The sequence below is a fragment of the Pleurodeles waltl genome, chromosome 5, assembly GCF_031143425.1.
Source record: "Pleurodeles waltl isolate 20211129_DDA chromosome 5, aPleWal1.hap1.20221129, whole genome shotgun sequence".
Lineage (NCBI taxonomy): Eukaryota > Metazoa > Chordata > Amphibia > Caudata > Salamandridae > Pleurodeles > Pleurodeles waltl.
In genome coordinates this window covers 1,291,679,772-1,291,697,811 of record NC_090444.1, presented here as the reverse complement: position 1 = coordinate 1,291,697,811, position 18,040 = coordinate 1,291,679,772, and positions in this window count along the sequence as shown.

Here is an 18,040-nt window from a genome sequence, read left to right as displayed (position 1 = left end):
GACTAAATGTGTCATCACACTAACTATTACCCACAAATTTCACATCAGCTAAAACTCTTACAATTCAATTTCTTCATAATTTTGTCTTTCCCTTGAATTTTCCTTGTGACATTTTTCCCTTATCTTTTATTCCCTCCTCTGATTATTCTTAGACCTTTTCAATTTAATCCCTTTTCATAATTTGCATAATCCCCATATCCCCAATAGACAAATTATAATGATTAATATTCCTTGTAATATTTTCAATAGTACCCCATTCCAAATGTGGCTGAGCCAATTTCCCACTGTATCAAACCCTGTACCAATCTTTTCCCACACACCTGGTTCTTTCAGTTCTTTCAAATCAGCACTTGCATTAGTCCGATTAGTAAGTAAGGGCCAGATGTACAAAACTTTCTGCACGTCGCAAACAGCGAATTTTGCTGTTTGCGATGTGCAAAACGCACATCGTGATGCCCAATCCCCGTTTTGCGATTCGGTAACCTGGTTACCGATTCGCAAAACGGGACTGCGAGTCGCAATTAGGAAGGGGTGTTCCCCTTCCTAATTGAGAGCCACAGCGCGATGTTGTATTGTTTTGTGACCGCAAACGTGGTCGCAAAACAATCGCAGTTTTCACCCATTTCAAATGGGTGCTAACCCATTCGCAAAAGGGAAGGGGTCCCCATGGGACCCCTTCCCCTTTGTGAATGGCATTGAAAACATTTTTTCAGAGCAGGCAGTGGTGCTCTGAAAAAATTAAATGAAAACGTTTAATTTTTTAGTTTTGTAATGCATCTCGTTTTCCTTTAAGGAAAACGGGCTGCATTACAAAAAAAAAAAATGCTTTATTTAAAGCAGTCACACACATGATGGCCTGCTGTCTCCAGCAGGCCACCATCCCTGTGACTGCCACGAGTCTCAAGGTGGTCGCAAATTGCGACCCACCTCATTAATATTAATGAGGTGGGCCTTTGCGACCCCCTTGCGAGTCGCAGATGGTGTCAGGGACGCCATCCTACATTCTGGATTGCGACTTACAAATTGCAAGTCTCTCTGACTCGCAATTTGTAAGTCGCAATTCAGACTCTACTTACGTCTGGCCCTAAGTCTCTTTTCTCTTTACTGTTATCTGGTATAGACGAACAACAATGCCTAGAATTAATCATTCTACAGACTGTGCCATCCTTCGCTAAAAGAATGTCTAAAGCAAGACAATTTTGAAGAGTCATGGCTCTATCAGCAGCTAATTCAGTATCTATCAGGAGTATACCCCATGAAAAATTTGTCGGCATGTTGTCCACAGTAGTAGACAACTTTCAAATCTTAATCGAATTCAGGATGACTCCCACTGAAGTAATCACCGGTCCAAATATATCTCCCACTATCGCAGAAGAGTTCTCCCTCCTCTGTCTCTTATGATGTAATTCAGTCACTTTTGGAAACTTTTTCAAATCCTCCATTTGATAAATCTTTGGGAAAACTATCCCCAAATAACATGTCCCATGCCATCCTCTTGGAAGACGGTAATAAGCATTAAATCCCCAAATATAGTATATCCCTGGAATTGCAGGGTCCTGCAGATTCAACATAAATGTCCATTTACTCTGAAACAAAAACATGCCTACATTCAGTCGTACCCACAAATAAAGTGTCAGTGCACGATTTAGGCCTATATATGCAAAGCTTCCCTATCTGTTGTCCATCTAAAGCTAATTTCCTTTGCGTTTTAATTGCACTGTAAGCATAATCATTCTTGTAAGTCCTTTTCTCTAAGCCTTTTTCTAATTTCTCTTTTAATGTCTTTCTCCTATCATCTGTGTGATCTAAGAAGCTCTTCTCTAAAGGTGTAAGCAAGCATGTCAGATTGGTGCGATGCGTGCCAAACGTTAATGTAGGTTCAAAGAACCCTCTAACTAATACTATGCCATTATCTTTAGCTACTTTACTCAAATACCTAATTAGAGGAACAGATGAAAACACAAGATTATGATTTGAGTATAAGGATTGAATGTACTCCTGGTTATAAAACCTTGTTAGTAACAGACTTCAACTTATCCTATAGGTTAGAGGTAAACTATGATATGTGACTCCTTCCTCGACTGATGAAGGAATCTGCGTACACAAAGAACATTTCTTTGCATCCATTGTCTCAACATACTCACTCAATCAGCGATAGAAAATGTTAGAAGAAAGTTCTTCCTGCGCATTAGTATAATCATGCAAATATTTCTCATCTAACTTAAACCTCTCTAATGCCGAAGTATGGTTGGTCCTTTCGTATCCAGAACAGACATACCCACAATCAAAACCACAAACAAAATCCCACACATAATAGCCAAATCAATGCTCATATATTTACAGTGCCTAGCACCTCTACCATGTTGACTAATGTTACTCACGATCTGTAAAGAATCAGAAAGCAGAAGAAATTTAGAAAACTTGTAGCAAAAGTAAAAAATAAACAACTCTTCTTTTAGCAGTTCAGTTTCACTTCTGGGATCCCTTTTCTCGTCAAAATCGGTTAGCAGCCGTGTCAAATCAGGTGTCAAAAGTCAAATTAGATTATCAATGTCTCTTCCGGTTACTTTCAACAGTCTCTTTTGTCAAAAATCTTCTCTCAACTTGTTTCAACAGTTCAGTTCATTAGTTTCCTTCACATCACCTAAAAATACTAACCCGGAACTTATCTATCAAAACGAAAAGACATAGGGCCAGATGTAGCAAAAATAAAAATTGCGACTCGCATTTTGCGAGTTGATGCGACTCGCAAAATGCGAGTCGCAAAGTGGAATGCCAGAAAAAAAAGCGATCCGATTTTGCGACTCGCAGCCGGACTCGCAACGCTGTGTGCGAGTCCGCAGTTTGCGAGGTCGCTGTTTGCGAGTGTGCAAAAACGAACTCGCAATTAGCGAGTGGGTGTCGCAAATTGCGAATACCTTCAAAATTGCTTGCAGATGCAGCAGAACACTCCAGAAAGCATACCAGAACACCCTGGAAACACTTCCTGGCACATGATGATGACATCACAGCCAGGAAGTTAACACATACACCTGGGAGGAGGGCTCAACAGTGAGCAGTGTCTCTGCCACTCACAGTAGCGTGCTGAGGATTGGTAGGCACAGCACCATGGACGCAGCAGGGACCAGCCAAGCTGGCAGGAGGGGCAGGAGATCATAGATAACAGCCAGGACAGATTCATGTGGCACATGGCGTTAATGTGCCACATGACTGGTTGGCATTTTCCTGCCCATGGACAATTTCAACTTGTATATAGTTTCTTCATGACATTAATAAAACAGTTATTTTTGTTCCACTTAACAAATGGTTAATAGGTGAGTATGGTGGGAGTTGACACGTACCGTCCAGAATATTGCGTTGCAATGTGGTCCCGTCTCAGTCTGCCTTGATTAGCTAGACTCCTATCCCCATGATGGCGATGTGGTTGTTCTTGCTCTTCATCATCAGGATCTGGGTCTGCAGGGGTGAGAGGTAGCCCACGTCGGGTGGCTATGTTGTGGAGGATGGCGCATGCGACCACAATTTTGAAAGCGGTAATGGGGGTGTATTGGAGGGCGCCTCCGCTGCGGTGGAGGCATCGGAATCTTGCCTTCAGGAGTCCGAAGGTGCGCTCTATGAGGTTCCTGGTCCTCTTATGCGCACTGTTGTATTGCCTCTCTGAATCATTGCTGGGTGTTAAAAATGGAGTCATGATCCATGGCCTTAGAGCATATGCACTGTCACCTGTTGGGCACAAAAGTACACTGTTAGTAAGTCCAGATAGTCGTGCACAGTGACCTGTGTGTATGTCTGCAAGGTGTATGCAGCTCTACCTAGGAGGTATCCGTCTCCAAACTCCCCACGTTCCAGGCATTGATGTATCCCACTATGTCTAAAAATGTATGAGTCATGGGTACTGCCTGGAAACTTAGCTACGATGTCCGTGATGACGTAATGGGCATCACAAACAACCTGTATGTTGAGTGAGTGGGTACACTTTCTGTTGCGGAAAATATGTTCCAGATTAGCGGGGGGGCATATTTGAATGTGTGTCCCATCTACACATCCAATGACATGGGGGAAGTGGGCAATGCGGTAAAAGTCCAGCTTCGTGCTGTTAATTTCTGCCTCATTCCTTGGTAAGTATATGAACTGAGACCTGTGCGCTACTAAGGCATCTAGGAATGCCCTGAGGAACCTTGACACTGCACTTTGGGATACCCCACCTGCCACGGCAATGACCCCCTGATAGCTCCCTGAGGCCAAGAGGTGCAGTGCGCATAGTACTTGCACATGCAGAGTCTTGTGTTCTAGCTGTGGTTTTAGTAAATCTATTAATTCTAGAATGGCAGCGCTGCTAAGGCGGTATTTATCATAGATCTCCTCTTCAGTTTGCTGGAAAAGGGTCTGCCTTGTTCTATATATCTTCTCCTGTCTGTGGCCCCTCCTCCTCCTCTGCTGGGCTGCGTAGACTCTCCTCCTCACTGCTATCAGGTATATGTCCGCCATCTTGAGTGACCCAAATGCCTTCTGGGTCTCCTTTTATACTTTGGTAATGGTTACCACCTGCTCTGAGTTAGTGGTAAATGCGACTTGCAAACTGGGCTTTTTGCGACTAGTCGCAATTCGTGAGTTGCAATTGCATAAGGTTTGCGACTCGCAAATTGCGACTTGCAATTTGCGGGTCGCAAAATGGGGTCGCAACGGATGCGACTCGCAAACGGGTCCCATCGCTTTTTGCGAGTCGGAAATGGGCTTTTTGCATCCCATTTCCGATTTTGCACTGTCGCAAATTGCGAATCGGCCCGTTTGCGAGTCGCAAACGTTTGCTACATCTGGCCCAAAAACTCTTGCTGCCATTCGTTTGTAGTTGTATACCCCCATTCAGGACCTGGGTATTTTCGACTTGCTATTCTCTTTCTCTTCAATTTTTGATCACCATTCAATTCTCCTTCGCTTATATCTTCTTTCCTTATGGAATCTACTTTTTCCTCTATTGTTGGTTTGACAACCACCTCTTTTTCTTTTTCCACTTGCGATTCTGGCCACTTATCTCCTTTCAGTGGACCTTTTGTCAGTATTCTTTTCAAGATTGAACTTGAACCTTTTCCTTGTTCTGTGGTGTTTTCTCTTGACGGACCTGCAACCGGTTCAGGAGGAGTCAGATCACTTTGACTTTGATCCACCTCAACTCCTTCTGGCAATTGCTCTGTTTGTCTCTCAGGATCATCTGATTCTGGGAAAGCCCTCCTCTGACTAGGCTCTCCTGCTGCTTCAGTTGAGATAGGCTCTTCGATACTCTCCTGGAGGTCTCCTCCCTCGTCTCTCACAGGAGTGACTGAACTGTCCTCAACGAGCTCAGATCCGGTCTCAGTTCCTCTTTGCTCTCCTTCCGGCCCTGAGACTTGTCTCACTGTTGTTGGTACTCTCAACAACGCTTCTTCATGATCCAGTGGACATGCCACTTTCTTCATTTGACTGGCGTGAATTCAGTTCGGAATTCCAACACACTTCACAGCTGTAGTAGTTGTCAGGACCACTTGATATCGCCCCTTCCTACTAGGCTCCAAACACGTCTTTCTTACATGCTTTTGGATGACAATCCAGTCCCCAGCTCTCAGGTTGTGCCCTGGGTCATGGATCGGTGGCAGTGTGGTAGCCTCCACCTGCTGAGAAAAAGAGCGGACTACATTGGCCAGACTCTTGCAGTAATCCAGCACCATATCATCTGTAATTTTGACAAGTGCATTTGTGGCACTGCTGGTAACCTTATTGCTCAGCCCATGAGGATCTCATGGGGTGACAATCCTGTTTTTCTGTCAGGTGTGTTTCTCATTGACATCAACACTAAAGGCAATACATTAGGCCATTTCAAATTTGTAGCTGCACACAACTTTGCAAATCTTGACTTCAAGGTACCATTCATCTGTTCCACTAATCCTGATGCTTCAGGGCGGTAACTACAATGCAGCTTCTGCTCAATGTTCAATTCTGCGCACAATAATTTAATTACTTTGTTATTGAAGTGACTGCCTCTATCTGATTCTAAAGATATCAGAAACCCGAAACGCGGTATCAGTTCCCTAAGCAGTAGTTTCACTACTGTGAGACTAGCATTTCTTCGTGTAGGGTACGCTTCAATCCAGTGACTAAAGATGCAAACAATCACCAACACATATCTCAGACCTCCACACACAGACATCTCAATAAAATCCATTTGCATTCTGCTGAATGGACCTCCTGCTCTTCCAATGTGGCTCAAATTAACCACTGTCTCTTTCCCCACGCTTAACTGTTGGCAAAGGATACAACGATGGCAAGCTGCTTCAGCAACTTGTCTAAACTTTGGGTTAAACCAATCATGCTTGAACCGACAAACCATTGCATCCCTTCTAACATGTGCTTGACCATGATAGTATCTTGCCATTTGTGACAACAGGCTATTTGGCAAAACCAATTGACCCTCCTCAGAAACCCACAATTCATATTGTCTTTGAACACATTTCAATTTGCTCCATGAACGTTTTTCCTCTTTGTCAACATTATTCTGCAAAGATTTTAATTGTTCCAAAGTGTCAATTACTTTCGATGCATAGCTGGTGCAACTTTCGTCTTCTTCAGGTAACAGTTCCCACTTGTCCTTGAACGATGCATAGTTCAATGCGCAAAACCTTGTGACTTGATCCGCATATCCATTTCCCAATGACACATAGTCCTGCGACTTCAGATGTGCACTGCATTTCACCACGGCAATCTTTTCAGGAAACCTCTCTGTGACCACAATTGACCAAAATCATGAACTATTCCAAATCTGTACTGGCTATCCGTATAGATAGTAACAGTTGAGCAGAAACATGGCACGCTCTGGTAAGGGCTACCAGTTCCGCTACTTAGGCAGAATACACTCCCCAAAGCCAGGAAGCTTCCAAGGTACCTGTAATTGTGTACACAGCATATCCTGCACTCAGTGTCCCTGTACTGTTTCTTAGGCAAGGACCATCTACAAAGATAATTTGGTCATTTTCTTCCAATCCGGTATCTCTAATGTCAGGTCTCGGTTTTCTGCACAAATCAGTTACTTCGAGAAAGTCATGTTCAACATCTTCTTTTTCAATTTCAGTATTTTCACACGGAAGTAAGGTTGCCGGGTTCAGCAATGTACACCTTTTCTTTTTTGTGTTGTTCATTTTTATTGTTTTCATAGCTTTAAACAGTACACAAAAATACAGACCATACCCTTCAAGGCTTACTTGACATATACAGTCTGTAGTCTGCCATATATACATAGGTCAGAATAATAAACAGATTAAACAAGTAGTTACGATGATGACACACCCGTTCTATGATACAGCTGTAGTACTGTATCGTTATACCAGCTGCAGGGTTCAATAGCATTCTAATAATCTCTCTCTGCTCTGCCCCAGACCTCCAAAAGGGAACAAGATAGTTGTTTCCTTCCAGAATAGTCCTTCCCTAGATAAGTGAAATAAGCGGGGGCAGGTACAAATAGAATGTTATAGGAGGACGACGGGTGATGATGAGGAGAAGGTAACTCTGAATGACCTCTGGTTAGGGGGTATGGGTTGAGGATGAGGGATGACGTTCCAGCATGGTGTAGAAGAGAGTAGTGTCCTGCCCTTGATATGGGGAGAGGAGGCCTGAGAGAGAACCTTAATATAAGGGTATAGGTGTATGGGGCGCAGAAGTGTAAGAACTCCCAAGTAATAGTAGTGTAGATAATGAGAATGGACAACTCGAAACGCTATGAAGAACAGATATGGAGTAATCAGAGGTGAGGGGTGGAAATGATCCAAAGGAGGAGGGATTTTCAAACCAGACTAGTAAAAAGAGAAGGGTGAGGCTGTAAGTATGCCAAAGAAGAAAAGATAACGGAGAAAAAGAAAAGACAGAGAATAAGAACGGAAGAAAGAGAGAAGAGGAGGAGCATAGACAAAGGCGGGATGTATATAAGAGAGAGGTTAATGCTGATAAGAGAGATGGCAGTACTAGCATTAGCAGTAGTGACCGAGGGGGGAAGAATCACATAAAGAGAGGGAGGTGGTGGTAGAACTGGGGTCGTAGGGCAGGCGGAGCGATGGTAGCACGGAAGAGAGTAGAGGTTAATGAAAATGAGAATGAAAAAGAAAGAGAAAAAAACAGTGACAAGGGGGGGATGGCACAGCCACGATAGACTGCATGTTAGCATTCAGTAGAGGTCAATACCGGATCGGAGGGAATATAATTCAATAAGGAGCGACATTAAATGATTCAGGGAAGTGGAGCCCCATTCGTGTAGTTTGGTTGTGATCTCTTGTGCGGGGACTTAGTTCGTTGATCCGGAGAGAAATGGCGACCAGGTTTGTAAGAACACATCTGTTCTGTCCTGTAGGTCATATATAAGTCGTCCATGGGAGGCCGCCTCATACATTGCAGCAATCCATTCTTCATGAGAGGGGATGGCCGCTGAATCCCAATGTCTGAGGATACATAATTTTGCCGTGGCCAATGCAGTGTGCAGTAATCGGCCTTGTGGTCGGGACAGGTCATACAGCCCTCTAGTATCATGTAATAGTAGGAGGGAGGGGGTGAGGAGCAACGGCAGGGGCAACACCTCCCTGAGGGTATTTCCCACCAACCGCCAAAAGGGTTGAATGGCCGGACAATCATGTAGAATATCGGGTAAGTCGTAATGAGTGTGCGGGCATCTCCAGCAAGAGGCATGAGATAATAATCCTGAGGTGCCCAGCTTCTGGGGGGTCCAATATCAATCATGTAAGGTCTTAAAAAGACAAAATTTCAGACGCTCCTCCCAGGCCCCTTGGTCTCTGGCCTCGATCAAGTTTGCCCAATCCTCTAGGTCGTAGTCAATCTGTAGGCGTGTCTGCCATTTATTCTTAAAGGAATTAAGGAGGGAGAGTGAGAAAAGATGGCGATTCAATAATGCCTGTAGTCCGGATACGGCCCCCTTCAGTTGACCCCAGGTTTCCAGGTATTGGAGTACTGGGGAGTGTGCAAGTTGTCGGGGAAGGTGCCCTAGCCGTCGCACTAGACAATGTCGGAGTTGAAGGAAACGCCATGAATATTGCTCAGGGAGATGGAATTCTTCCTTTAGTTTCCCGAACGTCTTCCAGGTATCCCCCGATATGAGCTGGTCTACCCGCATGATACCTCTCAGGTTCCAGTCCCTCTAGAAGTTAGTCTTCCCCCCAATCTGAAAACTTTTATTGCCACATAATGGGGCTTTATCAGGTAAATGGGGGTCTACTTTTAAGGATCGATGCGCTTGCCACCAGGCTTTCTGCATCGCTCCAATCATGGGATTGGTGGTTCGTTGATCCACTGGACCTGCATCATAAAGCATCTGGAGGCCGTATAAGGCACTTGTAAGTGTCCGTTCTACTTCCACCCAAAGTAGCGGATCTCGTGCGTTCTGGAGTAAAAAGACCAGTTGCGAAAGATGTAATGTGGAGTCATAGTATTCAACTGAGGGGAGACTTAGACCTCCAAACTCATACGTGGGCATATGCATCCCCAGGCGAAAGTGCGAATACAGCGGTCTATCTCTCGAAGGAGAGATAGGGGCATTTGCAAAGTGGGCATGCCCAGGACATATAGAAATCTTGGTAAGGTCACCATTCGTACCGCCTGCACTCTGCCCCACATAGAGAGACCTAACTGATTCCACTTCTCAATATCTCGTTTCATATTGCTAAGCAAGGGATCTAAATTGTCCGTCACTATTTTATCCAAACCTTTGTTAATGTCAATGCCCAGGTAGCGAAGACGTGAGTGTTTCCATTTGACCGGGAGTCCTTGCACTGAGGTGCTGACTGTTACAGGGGATAATGGTAGTGCTTCGCTTTTATCGCAGTTTATCCGATAGCCCGAAAGATGTTCAAATTCCGTTAGAATCTCTCTAAGGCCTGGGAGGGAGTTGGGTAAGTCGGTGAGGGTGAGTAGAATATCATCCGCATATAGGTAAATGACAGAGCTCCCACCTGGGATCGAGATTCCAGATATAAGATTGGAGCTACGAATAACTGCTGCTAAGGGTTCTACGGCCAGTAGAAACAGTAAGGGGGATAGCGGGCAGCCCTGTCGTGTCCCTCTGTGGATCAGGAAGGTGTCCGAGAGGAATCCTCTGCAGTTTACCTGGGTTGTCGGGGAGTCATATAATAGGCGCACTCTATTAATGAAACTAGTGCCTAGTCTAAAATGTTTTAGGATTTCAAAAAGGTACCACCATTCTATTTGGTCAAATGCCTTCTCGGCGTCCAATGAGAGGGCAAGGGTTTCCTCTCTTGTGTCTCGCGTCATCCAGATAGCATGAAAAAGTGTGCAGAGGTGGTTCCTTGAGGAGCGGCCTGGCACAAAACCCACTTGGGTGTGGTGAATTAGGTAGGGAATTACTTTCTTGAGGCGAGATGCCAATATCCCTGCCAATATCTTGACATCCCCATTGAGGAGGGAGATGGGGCGGTAGCTTCCACAGAGAAGAGGGTCCTTTCCTGGTTTGGGTAAGACTGTGATGGAGGCTTTGTTGGAGAGAGGGTGTATAGAACCTGTCTGGCCAGCCCCTTTGAATGCCTCATATAAGGCTTCCACAGTGTCAGCTCCCGTCCATTTATAGAATTTGGGCGTAAACCCATCCTCCCCTGGTGCTTTATGGTATGATAAGTTGGCTATCGCCTGTTGGATCTTCACTTTGCTAATGTCGCCCTCTAAAAGCGCCCTACCTTCAGCCGAGAGACAGGGTATATTTGCTCTCCGCAGGAAGGCATAGAAGCGGTTAGTGTCCTCAACCGTTTCTGGGCTATATAGGGCTTGGTAATAACGGCCGAATTCAATGGCAATTGCCTGAGGGTGCGTGATAAGTGTATTGTCTCGGTTATGTATTGCAGGTATGGCTAGTGCAGCCTCCCTTTGACGGAGTTGGGCGACTAGCAGGCAACTGCCTTCTCCCCGTGTTCATAATGGTGGCCTTTCAGCCTTTGTAATGCATGTTCCGCCCGTGAAGTGTAGAGGGAGTTGAGCTCCATTTTTGGTTGTTCTAGGCGGCGACAGTTGGGTGGAGTGGGTATAGAGAGACTAAAGAGAGGGAGAAGTAGCCCCCAAGTAACCAGGAAGTGGTTAGCGCTCTAATAAGCTCAGGAGTGAGGAAAGGGGTATAAAGATCTAAGAAAAAGAAACAGGAATAAGTGATGTCAGGGAAGGGGAGAGGGATGAGAACAGTAGCGGAGAATAGCTCCCTACGGAAAGTCCTATTAAACTGCAGGTCTGAATCTGTAGGACTCGCGTGCCGGGAGGATATTGTTGTGGGGTGAGGGTGAGGCGGGGAATTGACGGTTCGCTTACAATCCGGTAAGTCCGCCAGGGAACCTCATTGTTAAATAATTTTGTGTGGCAGTAGGTAGGTTGCCAAAGGCTATAGGTATGGGGGCTGAGGTTTGGGGAGGCGGGCATGATTAATCAAGAGGTATTACTTAGGATATAGGCAGTGTATGGTATGTATCATAGTGGTACAGGGTGCAAAGAATTACGGCAGGCAGGGCTGCATTCTGGGTGGGCACCCAAGTAAATATTCAGAGGATGTAGTCCCAGTGCTGTCAGAGAAGGGGTGAGAGCGGTGCTGCCATTATCCCTGTCCAGGATAGACAGTGCCAGAAGAGCCTGCTTTAGCAGCTGGTAAATGTGCCCTCGCTAATATCAGGGGCTAGGGATAGAGGGGTAACTGTGAAACTTCGTCTAGAGGATGTCTAGGGAGGGCAGATACGTCTCCTGGAACTAAGTATGGGTGCTGGAAGTTTGTTGTACTAGGGCACTGAACACCCCCCCAATCTGTCAGGTGTGGGGGAATGATTTACTGGTGTGGAGTCAGCCTTCCCCTTGGCCGGAATGTGAAGAATACTGAGGGGGGGTGTGGGGGCAGGCTGGTCACAAGGGGAAACATTTTAATCTTGTAACAACTGTATCAGAGAAACCGTATCACAAAAAATAAAGAATATGCAATAACAAGTTAACAGGACATTTGCCACTGCTGTAGTTTTTCATTTATCCAATCATAAGTTTGACCCCGGACTCGCATAGCAGTAGTACTGAGAATAGGCAGCGGGCTTTTTGAACCTTTCACTTATGGTAGGAGGAGGTTGAGGCCCAAATCCCTCCCAGATCCCCTCCCGCCAAAAAGGTAGTCATCAGTTAGGTCAATTGAGTTTGCCACTTAGCTGTCCGAAGGTGGAAGGATCTGGTGTCAGATTCGAATCAAGAATTCCTCCGGGCCCTTAGGAAATCAATGTCCTGGATGGTCGTCGATTGATGGTTTCAAGGGAGAGTGGGATTTGTCTCTGCCCGTGTCCTGGGTGTGGTCAATCACCGCTTGAAGGACATGATCACGATTGTCCTGAGATTTAGGGGGACGTTCGTACATTCTTCCTCTCTTGTGCGAGGATGGGTGCTGGGGTTGAGACCGCGAGGGTGGAGGGAGTAGTGAAGGCATCCCCGGTAGAGAGGGAGTCAGAATCCAGGTGTACGGAGGTAGTGTCCATGGGATGGGAGGCAAGGCTGCTCAGAAAGGAGCTGAGGTCTTCTGGTTCGGTAAAGTCTATGGATTTTCCATTATATGCGATCCACATATGAGCTGGTTCGAAAAGGCCATATTTAATATGCAGGTTCCTAAGTTGCGGGCGGAGAGCCAGAAATGCATTTTGTTTTTCATTTGTCAGTTTGGAGAAATCTGCTGCCACTCTGATCTCGTGACCCCCCAGGGAAACCGGGCCTTGCATTTGGCTGCTGATATGATCTGGTGGGCTTGCTCATGGCGCAGAAAGCATGCGATGATAGGGCATGGTTTGTCAGAGGTCGCTTTATGGAGAGGGCCAATCCTGTGTACTCTCTGGAACTCCAGCGGTGAAGAGAGCTCAATACCGAAACGATCAGACAGAAGTGGTTTCAGAAAGGACTTGATATCAGATCCCTTTTTATGTTCTGGGATACCAAAAAAGCGTACGTTGTCTCTGCGACTCCTATCTTCCAGATTGGTAATCTTTGCTCGGAGGGCTCGTAACTCCGCCTCCTGATCGGGCAGTACCGCTTCTTGGTCCTCCACAGCTATGAGATGTTGGTCCAAAGCATTTGCTGTATCCCGGAAGCCGGCGATATCAGCGTGGATGGAGGAGGAGGCCACAGTAAAATCTGTTATTTTTCGAAACCCATTGCATCCAGGCGGCGTCCCACTGACGCAATCTCTTGCAATATGCGGTCTGTCGCCTCCAGTGTAGGGGGGTCAGCTGGCGAGGGTGCGGGGCAGGGTAGGGGCGACTGTGCCGCCCTGGTTTTTGGTTGTGCAATGGCCTCTGAAAACAGCAGCTGGCGGGAGTGTTTACCTGAAGACTTCCCGTTTGGCATTTCCCCAAAAGTATAAAGGTCCCAGGAGAGAGGTACCTAGCAGGGATGTGTGTATTGGGCCCAGGTCTCGCATCTCGTGGCCCCTGGCACCGTCAGACAGGCTATTAGGACTGCAGCCGTTTCAGGAGAGTAATCCAGTAGATTGTGGCTGGGGGGTGTTTCACGTGGGGTGAGTTAGTCGTTGAGCTGTGCGTCCAGTGAATGGTGTTTCCACTTGCTCCTCTAGACGATCTGGATGTCCATAGGCCCTGATTTCTGTGCCTCCGGAAGCAGTTTGTGCTATGTCTAGATCTACCTCAGGTCCCCCACCAGGTGCTGAAGTGAGGGCATAGAGGTTAAAAGAGCAGTGGTCACAGGGAAGAATCTGGAGGAGGGAGCGGGGTAAGTATGACTTCAGGTGTAGCGCCGCTATAGTCAGGTGAGAGACCCCGCCCCTCTGTTTTGCCTCGTCAAAACAATCAGTCTCATCGCCCCAGCGAGGAGTCCCCTGTCAGGATTACTGAAGAGGATGCCAGTTTGTTTCTAAAAGAGAGCTCTGGTTATGACTGTACTGCCCTCTTTTGTTTGTAAGCCAGGGGTGTGCCTGGTGAGTCTTTCTTCATGCCATCCAACAATACCGGGGAGCAAAAGTCCATGTTTCTTTAAGGGAACCCACCATTGCTCATCACTTTAAGGGCCTCATGGTGCTAGGCTCCGTCATAGCTCTATGATTGAGCCGGAGCATGGGAATAAATGGTTAATCGCAGAGCTGCCCATGGGGGGAGAGGTAGGGGAAGGTATATCCTCCCTACTCCTTACTTGTGGGCTCCAGATGTGCATGACTAGACGCGTGTCACAAGCCGTGGGGTGCACAGGTAGTGGCATTCTCGGCTTACGATGCAGCCGCACTCATCCCTGGGCTTGTTGCGTGTACTAGGGTAGGCCGCTTATGGTCCAGCATCTGGTTCGGCTGAGGCGGCCTTCCGAGCTGCGAATCCCCGCTGCTCCACAAGTCTGCGCCTCCTGCGGTATTGAAGTGCTGCGGAAGAGGCCCCCCGCTGAGGCCCCGATCCAGCCCAGCGTGTGGAGCTTCTCCTTCAGGCGGCCATTCACTTCGGCAGCCAGACCACGCCCCCTGTACACCTTTTCAATGTCACATTTGGCAACCCCAAAATACTTGTTTCGTATCTAGTCAACCTTGCACCAGTCAAGTATTGGGTTTTCGTCCTAAAATCTCGATCGAGTTAGGGATCATTACAGTCAGGTGATATCCCATCACCACGCCTTCACACTGTGAAAGACTTTGACCAACTGCGGCAACTGCACGCAAACAACCTGGTAAGGCTTCTGCAACTGGTTTCAAAGTAGCTGAAAAATATGCTACTGGATGATGAGCGCCTCCATGGACTTGCGTCAAGACAGACAATGAACATGCATCACGCACATGACAAAACAATGTGAAAGGCTTCGTGTAGTCAGGCATGCCCAACGTTGGAGCTCTGGATAAACTCTCTCTCAACTCAGTAAACGCTCTCATTTCATCCTGGTCTAAGTGATTATGAGTCGGCTTCTGCAATGGTCTTGAAATGATTGAAAAATTTGGGATACATTGGCGACAATAACCCACCATTCCCAAGAATATCCTGACATCTCTCTGTGTGGTTGGGGGACTTATCTGCAATATCGTTGTAATCCTTCCTCTGGATATCTTTCTTGACCCTTTCTCAATCTGGTGACCCAAATATTTCACTGCCTTTTGACAGTACTGCAACTTAAGTGGGGACACTTTATGACCATTCTTTTCCAAATGGTTCAACAGGGCAATCGTGTCATACTTGCACTCTTCCCTTGTTTTGAACACAATCAAGTAAGTCATCAATGTACTGCACCAAGGTCGATTGGAAAGGCAATTCTAACAACTCCAAATTCTTTTCAAGACCTGGTTGAATGTAGAAGGTGACTCATAATACCCTTGAGGAATTCTGCACCAGCAATAGACTCGGTCCAGGAACTTGAAACAAAAGAGAAATTGGCTGTCCTCGTGAAGAGGCACAGAAAAGAATGCTTGTGACAAATCAATGACCGTGAACCACTTTGCAACACATGGAATTTGGAACATTATTACAGCTGGATTGGGCACCACGGGACAACATTTGACCACAATCTCATTTATTTTTCTCAAATCCTGAACAATCTGAACCTTCCCACAACGCTTTTTCAAACCCATTATTGGTGAGTTACATGGGCTGCTCAACACTTCTTTCAGAACTCCCTGCTTCACAAAATCTGCAATTATCTGAGTCACTTTCATCAGGACATCTTGTGGCATGTGGTACTGCGGAAGTTGGGGAAAAACTGCATTTGGTTTTGTGATAACTTTGACTGGCTCCACTCCCTTAATCAATCCTACTTCCTTTCCCGTCAAATACCACACCTTCTCTTGCACTGTTCCCTGCAAATCAGGATGGAGCTCTTTCGGGAAAAACTCAATCAACAGGTACTCCTCATGTGTATTTTCACACTCTGTTTATGGGGCTTGGCCTTCCTCATCATCACTATTTGTCTGAATCTCAATTTAGTAATTTGAGCAAGTAATCAAACATTTTGTCTTACATAGCATGTCTCTTCCCAGTAGGGATACTGGACTTGAATCGCAGACTACAAATTTATGCAATCCCTGAAAATTGCCAATCTCGACTTGAACTGGGTCGGTAATCGGGTTTGTCAAATATTGGTGTGCTACCCCCCACAACCTGAACTGTCCTACCTGAAAGGGGCAAATTTGGAACCTCTGCACTTCTCACTGTAGAGCGTGTAGCTCCTGTGTCCACCAAGAATGAAACTCTGTTACCCATAACCTTTCCCCCTCACATAGGGTCCTCTCTTATCTACTTCTAAAGAAGTCACAAGCACACATGGCTCCTCATCTGAACTATCACTCGTCCATTCAGCATTTATTGCATCCTCACTGTGTAACGAGAATTGGTGCACTGTGTGGTTACTTCTATTTTGCCTCTGTCCTGTGACCTGTTGAGAAAGCATCATCTGTTGTTTTTCCATCGGGCTTGAGGTATTTGCATTTTCTGTCTAGATACCATGGGGATCTGCTGTTGCATCGGCTGCAATTGTGACTCTTGTGCACGGGGCATTTGCACCTGCTGCATGGGTTGAATATTTTGCACTTGATTCACATTATTCTGAAAATGTGGATTAGGACCCCTTAGTCTCGGCCCACTCACATTCTGAAATGAACTGATGTCATTACTCTGCTGAACAACACCTTCCTGCACCATCATCGGACACTCCCGTTTCCAATGTCCCACGGCTCCGCAAATGTGACATGGTAATATCTTTTTCATTCCCTGCACATCATTCTGAACCACTACAGTGTTCAAATCTGGACCACAATTCATATTACCTTCACGACCTCTGCCTCTCATATGTGGCTAAAACATGACATTTCCCTGCTGCTGCGGCATCTGCTGTGAAAAGATCCCTTGCACGCCTGTTTGAGCTGCCTTAATCGGAATCACCATCGCTTTCTCTTTCAACTTTTTCTGCTTCAGTTGAATCTCATCACTACAATATTTTGCATACTGCAACACTTCATCAATCGGCTTCGATTGCCAGCAAATCAAATGATTCCTAATCATATGGCTAATTTCAGGTCTCAATTCTTCCACAAATCTGAACACAAAATGTAGCATGTCTTTCGCCTCAATTGCTTCTGTACCACTGCCATGCATGAATGCCTGCAACAATCTTTCATACTACGCATGTATCGACTCCTTTGCTTCCTGTGCTGTCCTGTCAATCCTCTGCCAATCAATGTTTTTGGGCGAAACTCTCGATTTCAGAAACTCAATCACCTTATAGTAATATTTCATTACCTCAGGAGATGGTGCACCTGTATTCTTATCTCTCTCCGGCTCACTCGTTGGCCAGTCTACACTCCTCTTCCACTCGACCCACAAATCAGCTGGAACCACTATCTAGTAATGTCTTCAAGTCCTCCCACAAACACTTTGCAGGTTTCACGAACCTGTCTTTCAGCTGATACCACTCTACTGGCTTTTCTCTCAGTTTTGGATACTCATTTGTAAATGATAAAATGTCACTTCTGCTCCAAGGGACGTGAACAAAATTTCCCCCCGGAAGCTCCCTCATTGGTAATATCTCTAATGGGTCTTTATCCTGCTGTACATTCTCAGTCAGCTCAAAAGAATCCCTTTTCCGCTTGTCTCTTTTCTTTACCCATCTGCCTTCCCATTTGTCTAATGCTCCCCAGGTCTGAGCACTCTGCGGTAACTCTTTAAGGTGTGCCTTCATTCCGGCCAACCTCATGTGTTCAAAATCTTTTTCCTCGAAAATCTAATCTGTAGCTCCTTTTCAAGTGCTTCATTTTCTCAATCTCTATGCCGTACTTCTCTGCCAAGTCTGGTAATCTCTGATGTACTCTGCTCACTTCTCTAGTAATCTTTGGGCACAAATATCTCAATTCCGCCTCTGTGTATGATTCTAACCTATTCACCCCCATCGTTTCCTCAGTGAGCTCACCCGCTTCCATGCTTAATCTAGCACATTTCAAATACTCATCTCCTTTAAGGGCATTCTGTGGGGTATTCAATTTGTCTAACCATTCAGTCAACTGAAGAGCTGTCAGTCCCTGTAACTAAAT